General features: G+C 40.1%; 1 protein-coding gene across 5 annotated transcripts in view; it reads right to left on the bottom strand.

Annotated features, from left to right (window-relative positions):
- The window catches only part of ZBTB5 (zinc finger and BTB domain containing 5), a 33,315-nt gene extending 23,727 nt beyond the window's left edge, over positions 1-9,588 (bottom strand). The window contains exons 1-2 of one of the 5 annotated variants that reach the window (XM_043486654.1): positions 9,369-9,587; positions 3,371-3,595 (exon numbers count right to left, since the gene is read on the bottom strand). The gene's annotated coding sequence lies outside the window, so the exon portion shown is untranslated. The other 4 variants (XM_043486656.1, XM_043486653.1, XM_043486655.1 and 1 more) reach the window with 4 other exon arrangements.
- Positions 9,589-17,572: the final 7,984 nt, after the last annotated feature.

Here is a 17,572-nt window from a genome sequence, read left to right as displayed (position 1 = left end):
AACCTGAAGATCTTAAAAGCCAAGGAAGGTGCTTGTGAATATGATTTACAGATTCATTCATCTAACATTTTAAAACTCCTACTTTAAGATTAAGCACTGTGGAACAGACAATTTCTAAGGCATAGTCAGTCTTTACTGTCACAGGGGCTTACTGGCAACAAGACATACACAGATAACCATGGCTCAAAGAGAAAAGCATTAAGTGCCACCTAAGAGATGATGGTACTCAGTAGCTCAGAGAAGGCAAAGGGTATTTTCAGTTTCATGGTGATACTGAAAACAGAGCTAGGAATTACTGGTTTGGATTTGGATAAACTGTAGATGTAAAGTACATTCTAGACAGAGGTAAAGGCAGGGAGAGGTTTGAGGTGGGGGAAGCAATGTATTCACTCTGGCTGGAAACTAGGTAAGGCTAGAAAGATAGGTACTGGAGAGTGAATGCTCATAACTGATATTAATGATTACTGTGAGTCATCAGAAAAGTGAACCATGAGAGGCATACAATTTTGAACTGAAGACTATCATCATTTTTTTTTCAGATAACTTTTTTAAAAAGCACTTTACTAATTTTTTTTATGTACTGTTCACAGTATGTCAGGTTCTGGGTTGCAGCATAAGGGTAAGTTGCTGAGAGGTTACTGGTTTGCTCACAGAACTGATGGGAAGGCTGGGCGTCTAAGCTTGAACTGGGCAGCAGGAACCATCTGGCCAGAACGCAGTCTCTGTGCTGGACAAGCCACCAGTGCAAGGAAGCTGACTCTACAGGGTATCTGATCTCCCTTTCCCTTCGTTATCACTAATTTTTATTCTTGAACAGGTTTTTTTTAAGAATACATGAGATGAAATGTGAAGTGCACTTTAAGTAATTGTACTGCATACTGAAATATGTTGTCTCAAGGAAAACTACTTGCGTAATTTTTGAGTCATAAGCTGAACTATTTTCATCAAACACCATTTTTACTTGGAAGAACAAACAATAGACAGACTATGGTTATTCAGGCTCGAGTATCTGCCAGACATTTTCTTGAAATGAAATGCGCCTGTCATTTCAGCTAAAACCATCTGCTGCCTATGATAAAATTTGAGCTTTCAGGTGAATACAAACCTTTTGGAAAATTTGTGTTTGCCACCATAGGCTTCAAAGCATCCCAAAACTCAAAGTCTTCTGACAAGACCATTGGTAATGTTAATGTCATGTGATTTTTAAAATACTGTATAAAAAATAAAATAAAATAAAATACCATATAATAAGTGTGTCAACATTTGAAAGATCTGCATAACTCAGTGAAACAATATTTTCCAAACATTCAATGTTGTAATCATATTACAAAATAACATATGGGTAAAAAAATTCAAAGTGCAAGATATAAACTAATATATTTTAATGCAACAATATGATATGGCTTCACATCCCACAGCAACTAACCACTTAAGAAAATTACATCTGTCAAGTTTGCTACAGTATCATAAAAGAATATCCAAATTTATCTGAAAAAGCTACTAAAATACTCTTCCTTCCAACTACACATTTTGAGATGCTGGATTTTTCTTTTAGGCTTTAATCAAGAGCATAACACAAGGGACTTCCTTGACAGTCCAGTGGTAAACACTCTGCACTCCCAAGGCAGGGGGCACAAGTTTGATCCCTAACTGGGGAACTAAGATCCTGCATGCCGCACAGTGCAGCCACAAATAAAAATAAAAAAGAATATATCATAACAAATAGAATATTAGAAGCAAGTATGAGAATCCACCTGTCTTCTATTAGACATTAAAGAGATTTGCAAAAAATGTAAAACGCTGCCATTCCAAGCATTCTTGGTGCCTACAACTTGGTTTCAAATACAATTCTCTAAAAAAAGAAACCAGGGCTCCTTGAAGAAGTGGATGGTTCTAGGACTGGGGCAGGAAATACACAAAATAGGCCTGTAGCATCTCACAGTTCTAGTGTAAGAAAGTGCTTCAAACAAACAAACATGATAATGGAAGTAGGTGAAAGCTCTTACCCAATAGGAGTAAGAGCTCTCAAAGACCAAAGTTGGAACAATTGAACACAAAGATAAATAGTACTGGATTATAACCCAAAATATAAATATCCATAGGTCAATATTGATATAAATGATTAAACAAATGAGAGAGAAGAGACAAATCTGCTGTGCAGACAAATTACAAATAATTTATGTAGCTACTCTGCCCTTAAAGCGGCTGGAACATAACTCTCCACTCCTTAGTGTGAGCAGGTCATAGTGACTTCCTCCCAGGGTAAGGGATGGGAAGGGAGGGGAGGGGAAGGGAGTAACGTTAACAGTGGAGAAATCTGACCAACACTGTCTCAGCCAGGTGACCAAAGGCAACATCAACGGTGATAAATCATGCTGATAGTCTGCATCTTGGTATGTACCATATGTTCCATGATGAGGATGGTCTTCCCCGAAGACACCCATAACCTCCGTCTTAATTGTGAGAAAAATCAGACAAATCCCAACTGAGGGATATCCTACAAAGTATCTGACTGGTACTCCTCAAAACTATTAGAGTCACTGAAAACAAAGAAAGTATGAGAAACTGTCCCAGCCAGAAGCTTAAGGTGACAAAATAACTAAATGTAATGTCATTATATTTAGTAAACAGATCTTGTAACAGAAAATTGACAGGAGGTAAACAACTAAGAAAGCGTGAATGAAGAATGGACTTTAATTAATAATAATGTGTTGATAGTGGTTCATTAATTATAACCAATGTACCATACTAATGTCAGATGTTAATAATAGGGAAACAGGGTGTGGGTTTATATTTATGGGGACTCTGCACTATCTTCACATTCTATACATCAAAAACTGTTCTAAAAAATAAAATTTATTTTTTTTTTAAATGCCACTCTTTTCACTAGATATTTGTTTTGGAAAATAGTTTTCATAAAAATATGTTATTTATGTTAACATGTAATGGGTTTATTATTTTTAATGAATACTTAAAATTTCCCCTCAATATTACTTTCTACTATGTTAAATATCATAGCTATAACTCACAAACTCTTTGGAGTCATCAACACTTTTTAAACGCGTAGAGGAATTCTAAGGAATTCAAAAAGTTTGAAATATCACTGAAAAAGGTTAAGTTTCACATATATGGAAAATGCATGTATGTGGAATCTCACTTTAAAAAATAGGATAAATGGAACTTTAGTGTAAAGGTAGCCTTCAATTTATACATACAGTGTGCTACTCAAATTTACAAAATAAATCACTTAGCATTTTCTCAGCAATATTACCTTCCAAGATCACTCATGAAGTATGCCTTTTAACCTGTTACGATGGTAGCAAACAGTCAAAGCACCTGTGCAAATTAAGTAACACTGCACCACACTTACCACTACACTTCAGTCAGCTGGATGAAAGGGCAGAATGCCTACTAAGAGCAGGTCCTGGAGGTACTTCACATATATTCTCTCTTATGAATGGGTGGTCAAGCAGTGACTGTCATCCCCATGTCTAGGGCCAACATCACCTGACTAGTGCAGTAAGTGAAGGAAAAGAGGTATGAACCTCGGTCCAACCACAAAACTTCAGCCCCCAGGAAGACACGGGCCCAGTGCCTGATAAGAGAATATCCAGAGAGAGAGAGAGTACAAAATTATTAATACTAGTGTGACACACTAGTAAAGTAATGCTCAAAATTCTCCAAGCCAGGCTTCAACAGTACGTGAACCGTGAACTTCCAGATGTTCAAGCTGGTTTTAGAAAAGGCAGAGGAACCAGACATCAAATTGCCAACAACTGCTGAATCATCGAAAAAGCAAGAGAGTTCCAGAAAAACATCTACTTCTGCTTTATTGACTATGCTAAATCCTTTGACTGCCTGGATCACCACAAACTATGGAAAATTCTGAAAGAGATGGGAATACCAGACCACCTGAGCTGCCTCTTGAGAAACCTATATGCAGGTCAGGAAGCAACAGTTAGAACTGGACATGGAACAACAGACTGGTTCCAAATCAGGAAAGGAGTATGTCAAGGTTGTATATTTTCACCCTGCTTATTTAACTTATATGCAGAGTACACCATGAGAAATGCTGGGCTGGATGAAGCACAAGCTGGAACCAAGATTGCCAAGAGATATATCAATAACCCCAGATACTCAGATGACACCACCCTTACAGCAGAAAGCAAAGAAGAACTAAAGAGCCTCTTAATGAAAGTGCTGGAGTAGAGTGAAAAAGTTGGCTTAATGCTCAATGTTCACAAAACTAAGATCACAGCATCTGGTCCCATCACTTCATTGCAAATACATGGGGAAATAGTGGAACAGTAACAGCCTTTATTTTTTTGGGCTCCAAAATCACTGTAGATGGTGACTGCAGCCATGAAATGAAAAGATACTTGCTCCTTGGAAGAAAAGTTATGACCAACCTAGACAGCATATTAAAAAGCAGAGACATTACTTTGCCAACAAAGGTCCATCTAGTCAAGGTTATGGTTTTTCAGTAGTCATGTATGGATGTGAGAGTTGGATTGTAAAGAAAGCTAAGTGCTGAAGAATTAATGCTTTTGAATTGCAGCGCTGGAGAAGACTCTTGAGAGTCCCCTGGACTGCAAGGAGATCCAACCAGTCCATCCTAAAGGAAATCAGTACTGGGTGTTCACTGGAAGGACTGATGTTGCAGCTGAAACTCCAATACCTTGGCCACCTGATGCGGAGAAATGACTTATTTGAAAAGACTCTGATGCTGGGAAAGACTGAAGGTGGGAGGAGAAGGGGACGACAGAGGATGAGATGGTTGGATGGCATCACAGACTAAATGGACATGAGTTTGAGTAGACTCTGGGAGTTGGTGATGGACAGGGAGGTCTAGCGTGCTGCAGTTCATGGGGTCGCAAAGAGTTGAACGCAACTGAGCAACTGAACTGAACTGAATTGACTGTGAGCAAAGTCTAGGAATAAGGATTAGGAGATTGGAGGGATGAAGCTGAAAAGCAAGGTCAGAGTCAAGAATTGGAAGTTGAGTGAAAAGAAAGGTGTGTAAAATAACAGCTAAGGAGTGAAAATTAGAGTAAGGGTTCTGAAAGAGCTGGGAGCCTGGGCTGCTCTTCTTATCCTCAAATCCTCCTTTACTGCCAATACTACACACTGCCAGCACCAAAGACCACAGTGCCAAGCCTTCACCACTGCCAACAGACCCTCGTCTCGAAGGTCAGCAGGATGCAAGACAAGCTTTTTCTTCTCCTTCCACTGCTCCTTGCCTCTGGCTCCTCCCAACCCTGCCCTCCAAGAGGCTGGTGCCAAACAAGAATCAGAGAGCATTAGCTTTGGGGGGAAGGGGGGCTGAGTGATAGAATGCATTCCTCGTGGCAGGAACACCTGCTAAAAGGGGAAGATCTTGATCTGCCTAAACCTGTCAGGGAGATGGTCAGCCAAGATGGTGGCCCACCAGCAGGATGTTGTCTGATAGACGGGCATGCCAAAGACAGGACAGAGTCTGATAGTATTGCACTTCAACTTCAAAATAATTTACAACAAACTTCGCTGCTTTATCCTGTTCAGAACTTTACACCTGCACTGTATTGTCCCAGAAATGTTCCTTTCTCAGATGCTACATTTTCCTAAAACTTACAATGACTAGCCAGCCAACTGATTATCCAGATAAAAGAACATCTATAGCCACTTAACACTCAAACGATGGTACAAACTTCACAAAGGTATGCAAATATCTATAGAAACCATTCATCAGTGGCTTCTTTTAGCTGCTTGTATATTTGAGACTATATTTTAACATTTTTAAGAAGTCTAAACATATTTTCTATTATTTAGAAAATGTTGCCTGACGCCCATTTGAGTTGCCCTTGCCACACACACCTTTTCAGCAATTTTTATAAACAGCCTTTATTGCCTTTTACCCCTGACAGATCAAGATACATATTTCTTAAGAAAAAAAACTAAACTTTTATCAAGAAGAAAGCCATTCTGAAGCACTAGAGACACTATTATTGATGGTGCCTTTTCAGGAAGAAGATGAAAAATGGATTTAATTCATTTCTTATACCAAGTTTACTTTCAAAGCAGTATATCCCTTCACTTCTGAATTATTTATCAAATCAAGAGTATTCAGCAAGCAACTGATACTTCACCTGCTGAGCTGCTTTTAACATTCTATTCAAAATAAAATACGTATGTTACTAAATGTGCTTAGATTTTTGTATTATCTGTGATTCTTCTCAAAACTGAACCCCAAACAGTGCGTTTTCTTCTCCCGTATTCCTTTCGCAGATCCTCTCTGCAGTAGAGATGAAAATGGAAGGACTACAAAATTGAAGGTCTTGCATTTTTAAAGAAAGACAGCTGAGTGGATTTTAAATTATAACTCACTAATTAAGATGTATTGAAAAATCAATTACACCAAGTTAACAACATCTTGTACAGAAGAAAGGGGGAGCGATTCATCCTGATTATTTTAAACTTTTAAGCAGGAAATAAAGCATTTGTAAACTTTATCAAGTACACAAAGTAACAAAGCACCAAGCATAGTATCCAAAGAGCAGACCCAGCACTCAATCATCCTTTAAAATGTGTCTAAGAAACAATCAGTTTGCTAATTTCCATCTATATAAGGAAAAATATTACTTCCAATGGGATTCTTTTCAGTAACAAACTTTCTTCTAAGTGCTAAGGCAGATTTGGAAAATTAATTGGTTACAATTAACATGGAATTAATTGGATACAAAAGTCTTTTAATAGTACCATGTTTCATTAAATCTAGGAGGCCAGTGCTTATAAAGGGCAACACTATTTCATGTAACACTGGGGGGGAAAGCGCTGCCAATTAAACTATGGCATAATGCTCACTTATGGCACCCCACCCCCACCCCCTGGGTCATCAATATTAAAATGTGAACAGAATGTGGTTTAGAATCAAGGAAATACTGGAACCTTAAACATATCATTCAGATATGTTAGAATATCACAAGGAAAATTATCTACAGATAAAATAATCTTAGATACTAAAACAGTAATCTATCTATATTACAATAAAATGTCAGTACTCTAACACAATTCCTAATCCATTTGAGCTGTCAGAAAGGTAACTCAAAGCTTTTAATAGATGTATAATTAGTCAAATGCAAGGCACCTCCTAAAATTGGAATCTGGAGATTAAAAGCCACTATTCAGTGATGGAAATGATGCAAACAACTGTAAGAGCAATAGTTAACTCAGAAACAGCTGGTCTTTTAGCCTGAGTTCACTTTATATTTAGACAAAAGGTGCCTTGTAGAGTTACATTCCATCCCACCTGCCACACTCATAAAATCTGGCTCTACTGGACAGCATCCATATTTGAGAAATGTTAAATACGGTTAAAAAAAAAAAAAAAAGGAACTCATGTTCTTAAAAGTGACAGGAAAAGTATTTGTTTACAATAGATTTATATTTTAAAAAACAAAGCCTGAAGACTAACATGGAATCAATACCTTGGGCTTTTCTTTCCCCATTCCAAAGAGAATCTGAGGCAGATTCAAGATTCTGTACAGCACTAGAGCAAATTTTGTCATTTCTCACTGTACATAAGATATTTTTAAGTCTTGCCCATACTAAAGAACTCCAATTCAACATAATTCATGCTAAGTACTTTAAATACTAAGCATGCATTCTGTACCCAAGTATTTTTTTAACGACTTCAAGGTCTCGTGGAAGTCTTAAGACAAAGCCTCTTTTGAGAGCACTGACCCCCTAAGTGTAGCAAAACACCCCACTCTAAAATGCTTTTCTTCCAAATCTGATCACTTTCAGAATTTTGCTAGACACCTTAAATAGCCAGAATACAGCTTGCCAGTATCCCCAGCTAACCATGTTTTGACACAAATTTTAGGAGTGAAAAAGGAAAGCAAGAAAACATGTTGATTTCAGGACTCTAAAAGTCCTGGTTCGTTTTATTTAGCAAAACACAAGAGCCCAGAACAAGCCCTCAACCAGTTAAGTCTTACCTGGCAGGTCACCAAGCCAACAGTGGTGGCAAAGCCAGTCTTCCCAAATTTCCTGGGATTTCCAGACCAGACTAAAGCAGTAGGAGGCGACCTTCCCTTGGTTTAGGGGCTTTTTTCTAAAATCCTCTCTCTCTCCTCTCTCCACCTGGTCTCTTTCTCTCTCTGCTAATCTTTTAGCTTACCACGCTCACCACGGAAATCACAAAAACAGAATGCAGTTTCTCCAGAAAACAATGAGACACCTAACCCACCTTCTTTAAATTAATCTAAATCACAACAGACAGTACAAGGATAACAAATCATCAGTGATGTCTAAGGCACAGCATTCTCTTCAATCTCTAAAGAAAGATCCCAATGTACGTAATATCTTCTACCTACTACAACTGAAAGGTATATGGACATATTTTGGACATATTTTTGCTTCAATTCTTGAAGGTGAGGGGTTTCTTACTTCCACTCATTAAAACTAACCAGAACTCAAGCATACTACTTAGTACTCAAGACTTTGCTGCGCCTTTACCTATATTTTTTTCCTCCAAATTATTTAGAATTTGGGTCCTATTCAGAAATTAGCTTCCACAGTACCCTCCACGATGCCAGAAGGCAGACTGACTTAATGACAAAGGACTTTCTCTCGAAGGAATAAACCTAACCTTCGACCCCCCCCCCCTCTTTAATTTACTGCCTAATGTTAGTCTCTAAGTAGTATAAATCTTTATGTCCTCCAAACGAGGGGAGGAGGAGGGCAAGGCTGTTCTTGCCACTGAATTCCCCACAGCTCCTAGCACGAAGCCTGGAAGCAGAGGCCGTCCAATAAATGCCTATAAACACTTTAGTCCTCTGATAAGTTGGGGCATTCCAAAACACTAACTCCACCCGTGCAGGGTCAGCCTCCGGTTCCCGATTCCAGACCGCCTTGGCCTTGCTCTGATGAAATGAAACCTCGTCGCTCAAACAGACCCAGGATGGGGGCAAGGGAGCCACCCTATCCCATCCCGCAGATCTATTCACCTCGCCAGGCTGTTGGTCGCAAGCCGGTCCCACCCGAGCCCAGTAACCAACGTCGCCCGCCGGCAGATGCAAGTGGGCAAGAACCCCCGCCCCACCCTGCGGACAGACAGTCTGGCGTCGGGACACCGGGGACGCCTGCGCAGAACACGCCTCCCACTAGCCTGGCCCCTCCGTTCCGAGGGTTAACAATACTCCCTCAGAAAGACAGACAGGGTGGGCGGGGGTGGGGTGTGGAGGGCAACCAGTACGCGTCTGCGCGCGTCTGGACGCCAGGACGAGACCCCGCTCGCGCCGCCCACCCAGCACCCCTAGAGATCAACCGTCTCCACGTGAGCGCGCCCACGCGCGCCACCACAGCTCGCGTTGACAGGGTCGCCTCACCTGAGCCGGGCTCCGCCCCCCTTCTTGAAGGAGGAGGCGGTGACCCTTCTCCGATCCCTCCCGACAGTGTCGGAGGAGGTGGAAACGTCCAGGCTGGCGCCTCCGTGATGGGATTCCTCCCTTTTCCGCCCACCCCGCCTCTAGTCCCTCAGCTCCTTCAGCCCGTTCGCCACCGCACTCTGAGAATGCCGCCGCGGCTGCCCACAGCAAACGGAAGTGACGCAACACGACTCGCTTACTCCGCGGCTTTCCTCCGCCTCTCCGCCCGAGCTGCAACCAATCAGAAGGGGAGAGGGCGGGGCAGCGGCCGAAGTGCAGCCAGTCGATGCTCCGAATCCGGAGGAATTTACTCTGGAACGCTGACCAATCCCGGGTCCCAGGAGCCTCGCTGTGTTTACTACAGACCGAATCCGTGAGCCCTGCGACCAATAACCGTTTGCCTTACAACACGTAGAACTGTTATCAAACGCCTTTTAAGGCGGTATTTATCACCAAGCGGCTCTAGGTTTGGACTACAGAAAAGCGACTGTGTGCCGAAGCCAATCGAGAACCGTTGTGGTGGAGGCCAGCAGGTTTTCCGCCGAATCCCACCAATCACAACCACTACTGCCTGAGATCTGAGCCAGGTGTGAGCAGAGCCCGCGAGGTAATGGGTCCCCCACCGCTGCCTGGACCCGAAGGATTCCTCCATCCTCACGGCGCCCGGCTCCCTCTTTGGTGATCCCGGGCTCCCTCTCTGCTGCAAATTCCCTTCGCGGGGCTCACACAGTCACCAGGTCCGAGGTTGAGATCCCATCTCGTAGATTTTGGAATAAAATAAGTTCCAAGAAACTGTTTAGGTTGAACTAAGCCAAAATCCAGGCTAAAGACGTTGAACTGAAAATGGGATGGATCCATCTGACCGCAGTTGAGTCCGACACAGTCCCACAGGCAATCCCGGTGGCGACGTCGCGAAGCGCTGGCGCCTAAGTAGTCTGGCACTTTGCGCCGCATTCCGTGTGTGTGTCGCTCAGTCGTGTCCAACTCCTTGCCACCCCATGGACTGTAGCCCGCTAGGCTCCTCTGTCCATGGGATTCTCCAAGCAAGAATACTGGAGTGGGTTGCCATTTCCTTCTCAAGGGGATCTTCCCGACCCAGGGATCGAACCCCGGTCTCCTGCATTACAGGCAGATTCTTTACTGTGCAGGTGAAATAAGCCTGCAGGCTCCAGAACCAAGCCTCAAGAGAACAGAATTGGAAACGGGGAAGGGTTGCGGACCTCGCTGGGATTTTGTCAGAAAAGAGCTAGCTCCGGGCGGCCTGATGGAGGGCCCGGGCCCAGACTGACACCGGCCCAGGCGCTTCCGAAGGCGCGGGGCCCTGGGGCAGGAAGAAACTTCCTCCGCGGGAGCGCGCCTTGTCTCTCCAGACAAAGGCAGGCTGGGGAACGCAGTTCTTTTGTTTTTTTTTTTGGGGGGGGGGGGGGCGGGGGTGTATTATTTTTAAAAGGGAACATCCCACTTCAGCACTTAACATCCAGTTATCATTACATCTGATCCATCCCTTCTGACCATATGCGTTTTTAATGTTGCTTTTGGTCTTTGTTTGTTTGTTTTCCCCTTTGAGGCCTCAAATGAAATCTGATGGTAAATTGTATTCGTTAAGATTCTCTGACATTTTATAACCCTTGCATGTATTTTACTGCCAGATTTGGCAGCTTCAGGGAAAAGAAGGGGCTGGGGGGCGGATGCTGACAATAAGCCAGTCCTTTCACATGTGTGATCCTTAGAGACATATTATCAGCTAGATGTTGTTTCAAACTTACAGACTGGCAAAAAATTTAAAAGATTCGTATGTTCAATTCTCAGAAGAGTGTGAGAAAAAAGTCCCATCCTATATTGCAGTTGGGAGTATCATTGCTACTTCCTGAAGATAACGTGGTATCTTCAAATTTTAAATTGTATGTTCATTCCCTTCTAGCTGGCAATTCCTTTCTAGAAATTCTCCTTAAATAAACAAATGTGGAAAAGTATGTACGAGATTGTTGAGCACAGCTTTATTAGTGGCAGACACAAGAAAACGTGAATGTGCATCTATAGAGGATTATAATACATGGATATACACTGTACATGTAAACTGACTCCTTTATCACTAATGACCTCATATACATACAAAACAAAACCAGTAAAAACCTGTGTGTGGATGTACACATAAAAGCTGGTAAATGTATGGATGAGTATGAAAACATACCATCAAACTGTTCATAAAAATTACCTCAAGGTAATGAAATGAAAGGAAGTTGGGAAGGTGATAAGGAAATATTTTAAGAAGGCCTTATTAATTTTTTGCCTTTGCATACATCTGTATCAATTTAATGTTTAAACGAGCTTTATTATTTTAATAGTACTTACGAAAACCAGGAATTTTAGATGGAGTTTTCAACTCATTGACAAAATTATTCCTAAATTAAGCTGTAAATTTCCCAAGAAAAGTATAATTAAGATACTTTTGGAAGCTAGACATTGATTCTAAATTCATAAGAGATGCTAATACTACAAGAATAGCCAAAAAAAATCTGGGGGAAATTAAACAAGGCAGCCATTGTTGTTGTTTAGCCACTTAGTCTGTCCAACTCATGGAAACCCCATGGACGGCAGCACACCAGGCTTCCCTGTCCTTCACCATCTCCCGGAGTTTCCTCAAACTCATGTCCATTGAGTCGGTGATGCCATCTAACCACTGTCTCCCCCTTCTTCTCTGTCTCCCCTGCTGTCCCCCCTTCTCCTGCCCTCAATCTTTCCCAGCATCAGGGTCTTTTCCAATGAGTCAGCTCATTGAATCAGGTGGCCAAAGGATTGGAGCTTCAGCATCAATCTTTCCAATAAATAGTCAGGGTTGGTTTCCTTTAGGATTGACTGGTTTGATCTCTTTGCTATCCAAGGGACTTTTAGAAGTCTTCTCCAGCACCACAGTTGGAAAGCATTAACTCTTTGGCACTCAGCCTTTATGGTCTAACTTTAACATCCGTACATGACTACTGGAAAAACCATAGTTTTGACTATACGGACCGTGGTCAGCAAAGTGATGTCTCTGCTTTTTATTAAGCTATCTAGGTTTGTTGTAGCTTTTCTTCCAAGGAGCAAGTATCTTTTAATTTTGTGGCTGCAGTCACTGTCCACAGTGATTTTGGAGCCCAAAAAATAAGATATGCCACTCTTTCCAGTTTTTCCTCATCTATTTGCCATGAAGTGATGGGACTGTATGTCATGATCTTAGTTCTTTGAATGTTGGGCTTTAAGTCAGCTTTTTCACTCTCCCTTTTCACCCTCATCAAGAGGCTTTTTAGTTCCTCTTCACTTTCTGCCATTAAAGTGGTATATCATCAGCATATCTGAGGTTGTTGGTATTTCTCCCAGCAATCTTGATTCCAGCTTGTGATTCATCTAGCCCAGCATTTCACATGATGTAGTTTAATATAAGTTAAATAAACAGGGTGACAATATACAGCCTTAATGTACTCCTTTCCCAATTTTGAACCGGTTGGTTGTTCCATGTCTGGTTCTAACAGTTGCTTCTTGACCTGCATACAGGTTTCTCAGGGGACAGGTTAGGTGGTCTGGTAGTCCCACAGTTACAAGTGTATTTCATAATTCTTTATTATGTATTTTTTTTTTAAAGATGGGAGGTGGAGATTCTGGGAAGATGGGAGAGTAGAAAGCACCAAGAATCTGTCTTTCTACCCAGATCATAACTACACTGGCAGAATCTGTTTGGTTTAAGTATTTTGGAGCTCTGAAGTCTATTGAAGGTTTGTGACTTTGAGGGGAAGGCTTGGATGGCAAATTGCAGTTGATTTTGGCCAAGTCAGCTCTCCATTGAGTAGGAGATGCTGATTCCCTGCCTCTCAGTAGTGTGGCAGGCAGCTGTGCACGGATGCCTGGAGGAACCTGCACCCGCTTCTAGAGCCAGGACGGGCAGAAAGGACCCCGTCCTCCAAATATGAGGGTTCACTGACTGCTGCTTTTGATCTTAGAGGTACAGATGAAGAGGTAGACATCTATTATCCACCTTATCCACCGTTGTTTCAAACTCCCCTCGTCATCACCACCTGAAGTGACTTTTGGGGATTTTCAAGCAAAAACTGACAGAATTGAAGCGAGAAATAGAGACTTCTATAATAATAGTTGGAGGTTTCAATATTGCATTCTCAATAATGGTTAGAACAACCAGGCAGAAGGAAAGTAAGGAAATAGAGGACTTAACACAACCAACTAGACCTAAGAGACATATACAAAACACTCTATCAAATAAAAACAGTATACATATACCTTTTAAGTGCACCTGGTACACCAGGATAGATCACACCTTAGGCCACAAATTCAGTCTCAAAAGATTTTAAAAGATATTGTACAAATTAAAAAGCAGTAACAGAAGCAAAAGTGGAAAATTCACAAAGTTGTATAAATTAAACAATAGGCCCTTAAAAACACCAACGGATCAAATTACAAGTTACAGAGGAAATCAGAGAATACTTAGAGATTATTGAAAATGAAAACACAGCAGACCAAAATTTATGGGACACAGCAAAGCCGTGCTAAGGGGGAAATTTATAGTTATAAATGCTTACATTAAAAAATAAGAAAGATCTCAAATCAACAGACTAACTTAAATACTAGGGAAAAACCAAATTAGACTCAAAGCTGCAGAAGGAAAAAAATAGTAAAAGAGCAGACACAGGTAAAATAGAGAATAGAGAAACAATAAAGTTAATGAAACTGAAAGTTGGCTTTTTGAAAAGATAAACAAAATTGACCATCCATCAGCTAGCTGGACTAAGAAATAAAAAACAGAAGATGCAAATTACTAAAATCAGAAATGAAAATGAGGACTACCAGTTCTGTAGAAATAAAAATAATTACAAGAATATTCTGAACAAGTATGTCAACACACAAAAATCAGTTACATTTCTATATACCAACAGCGAACAATCTCAAAAGGAAATTATGAAAATTCCATTTACAGTGGCATCTGAAAGAATAAAATACTCCGGGATTAACCAAAAGTGAAAGACTTGTACAGAGAAAATTATAAAATATTACTGAAAGAAAGAATTCATGGAAATACATTCCATGTTCATGGATTGGAAGACTTAATTTTATTAGGATGTCAATGCTATCCAAAGCAATCTATAGATTCAATGCAATCACTATGAAGAATCTCAATGGTGTTTTGCCAAAATAGAAAAACCCATCCTAAAATTTACATGAAATCTTTCCCAAACAGACAAAACTATCTTGAAAAAGAACAAAGCTACAGGACTCACATTGCCTGATTTCAAAATTTACTAGAAAGCCACAGGAATCAAAACTGTGGTACCAGCATAAACATGGAGCCCAGAAAGAAACCTTTGTATATACATGGTCCTTTGCATATACAATGAGTTTTGAAAAGGGTGCCAAGACCATTCAATGGGAAAAGAACCGTCTGTTCAACAATTGGTGCTGGGAAAACTGGATTTCCACAAGCAAAATAATGAAACTGGACCCTTATATAACATCTCATACAAAAATTAACTCAAAATGGATCAAATACTTGAATATGAGATCTAAAACTATAAAACTCTTAGAAGAAAACAGGACAAAAGCTTTGTAAAAATTGGCAATAATTTCTTGGCTATGACACCAAAGGCAGAGATAACAAAAGAAAAAATAGAAAAATTGGACTTGAAAATTTTAAAGACAAAATCAACTGAGTGAAGTCAACCCATAGGATGGGAGAAAATATTTGCAAATCATATATCTGATAAAAGATTAATATCTAAAATATATAGAGAACTAAAACTCAACAATCAAAAAACCAAAAGACATAACTCAATAGTGGGCAAAGAACCTGAATGGATATTCCTCCAAAGATGATATACAAATTGCCAATAAACACATGAAAAGATGCTCAAAACCTCTGATCATTAGGAAAATGCAAAGCAAAACTTTGAGATACCACTTCACACCCATTAGGATGGCTTTTGTCAATAAAATTAAACATAACAAGTGTTGGCAAGAATATGGAGAAATTGGAACGCTTGTCCACTGTTGTTAGTAATATAATATGGTACAGCTGCTATGGAAAAAACTGTACAGTGGTTCTGGAAAAAATTAAAAATGGAATTACCATATGATCCAGCAAGTCCACATCTGGATATATACTAAAATGATTGAAGTGGTGTCTCAAAGAGAGATTTGTACAACGAACAATAGCACCGTTGTGCATAATGGCTAAAACATGATTGACCCAAGTGTCTATCAATGGATGAATGGCTAAGTAAAATGTGGTTATAATCACAATGAAATATCATTCAGCCTTTAAAAGGAAGGTAATTCTGACATATGTTACAACAAGGATGAACCTCGAAAATATTATACTAAGTGAAATCAGCCAGTCACAAGAAGACAAATACTGTATAATTCCACCTGTATGAGGTGCTTAGAGTGGTCAAATTCATCTGAGACAGAAAACAGAATGGTGGTTGCCAAGGCTTGGGTGAGTTGTGAGTGGAGTTATTATTTAACAGGTACAGAGTGTCAGTTTTACAAGATGAAAAGGACTACGGAGATGGATGGTGGGGACGGTTGCACAGCATTGTGAATGTATTTAATGCCACTGAACCTGTGCACTTAAAAACAGTTTAAATGATAAATTTTTATATAATGTGTATTTTACCACGGTAAAACAAACTATTTGGTACTGAATGACAGACCAATCAGTGGTTCAAAACAAGAGGGTCCAGAATAGACCTAAATATAAAAGAGAATTTAAAGTATGAAGAAGTTGTCATTTAAAATCGATGGAAGAAATAGAATTTTGGTTTTGTTTTTTTTTTTAAGAGATGGTGAAACTAGGAACTCTTTTGGGAAAAATATTATGTTGAATACCTTGCCAACTTCTTACCACAAATGTACTATCAAATAAATCAAATAACATATTTTAAAAACTAAACTATAAAAGAAGAAAACATAGGACAGGCTATCCATTAGAAACCTATTTAAGTATAAAGACACAAATAGGTTAAGAGTGAAAAATGTAGACACTTGCTTCCTGGAAGGAAAGCTGTGACAAACCTAAATAGCATATTAAAAGCCAGAGACATCACTTTGTCAACAATGGTCTGTATAGTCAAAGCTATGGTTTTTTTAGTAGTCATGTATTGATGTGAGAGTTGGACCATGAAGAAGACTGAGCACTGAAGAATTGATGCTTTCGAACTGTGGTGTTGAAGACTCTTGAGAGTCCCTTGATTGCAAGGAGTCAAACCAGTTAATCCTAAAGGAAATCAACCCTGAATATGCATTGAAAGGCCTGATGCTGAAGCTGTAGCTCCAATATTTTGGCTACCTGACTCAAGGAGCTGACTCATTTGGAAAAGACCCTGATGCTGGAAAAGATTGAAGGTGGGAGGAGAAGGGGACGACAGAGGATGAGATGGTTGGATAGCATCACCAACTCAATGGACATGAGTTTGAGCAAACTGCGGAAGATAGTGAAGGACAGGGGAGCCTTGTGTGCTACAGTCCATAGGGTGGCAAAGAGTTGGACACGACTGAGCAAATGAGCAACAATAATAAATACAGAGAAAGATGTATCATGCAAACACCAACCAATAGAAAGCCAGAGTGACTATCAGCTAAGGTGGGCTTCACGACAAGTTCTATTATAAGAGATAGAGGACAATTCTAATGATAAAAGAGTAGAAACTCTAGAGACTTAACAGTACCCTTGACTGTGCTTTTTTACATTTTTGTGTTCCTTATAGGAAGTTAATTTCTAGGATAGGTTAAATTCTGGTATAGCATATTTTCATTCTTACTTCTTCCAAAGTGCCTTGGGTAGTGTCAGATGACAGAGACAGGATTTTTAAAACATCTAAAAATCTTTTAGAGAAAAATTTGTGTATTAGCAATCTTTTTTATTTATTTTTTATAGGGCAAAACAATCATAGAATTTAATGTTGAATTAAGCAGTAAGCTGAATGTCTGGGTCTCCAAATGGGCTTTGAACCCAAGAAATCTTTTTTTAAACGTTCATGTTCTTTCGTTCATTAATGCAAGTCTGAAAACTCTATCCAAAGGAATCCATCCAAAAGAGGAGTTTTATGCTTGAAAATTCCCTGAAATGTTCTAGATAAGAGTGAAAAACGGGGGAGGGGGGTGGTTCCCTGGGAGTCCAGTGG

The sequence above is a fragment of the Cervus canadensis genome, chromosome 14 (genome assembly GCF_019320065.1).
Source record: "Cervus canadensis isolate Bull #8, Minnesota chromosome 14, ASM1932006v1, whole genome shotgun sequence".
Lineage (NCBI taxonomy): Eukaryota > Metazoa > Chordata > Mammalia > Artiodactyla > Cervidae > Cervus > Cervus canadensis.
Note: the sequence above shows the minus strand (reverse complement) of the source record. Positions and strands in the feature narration are given on the sequence as shown.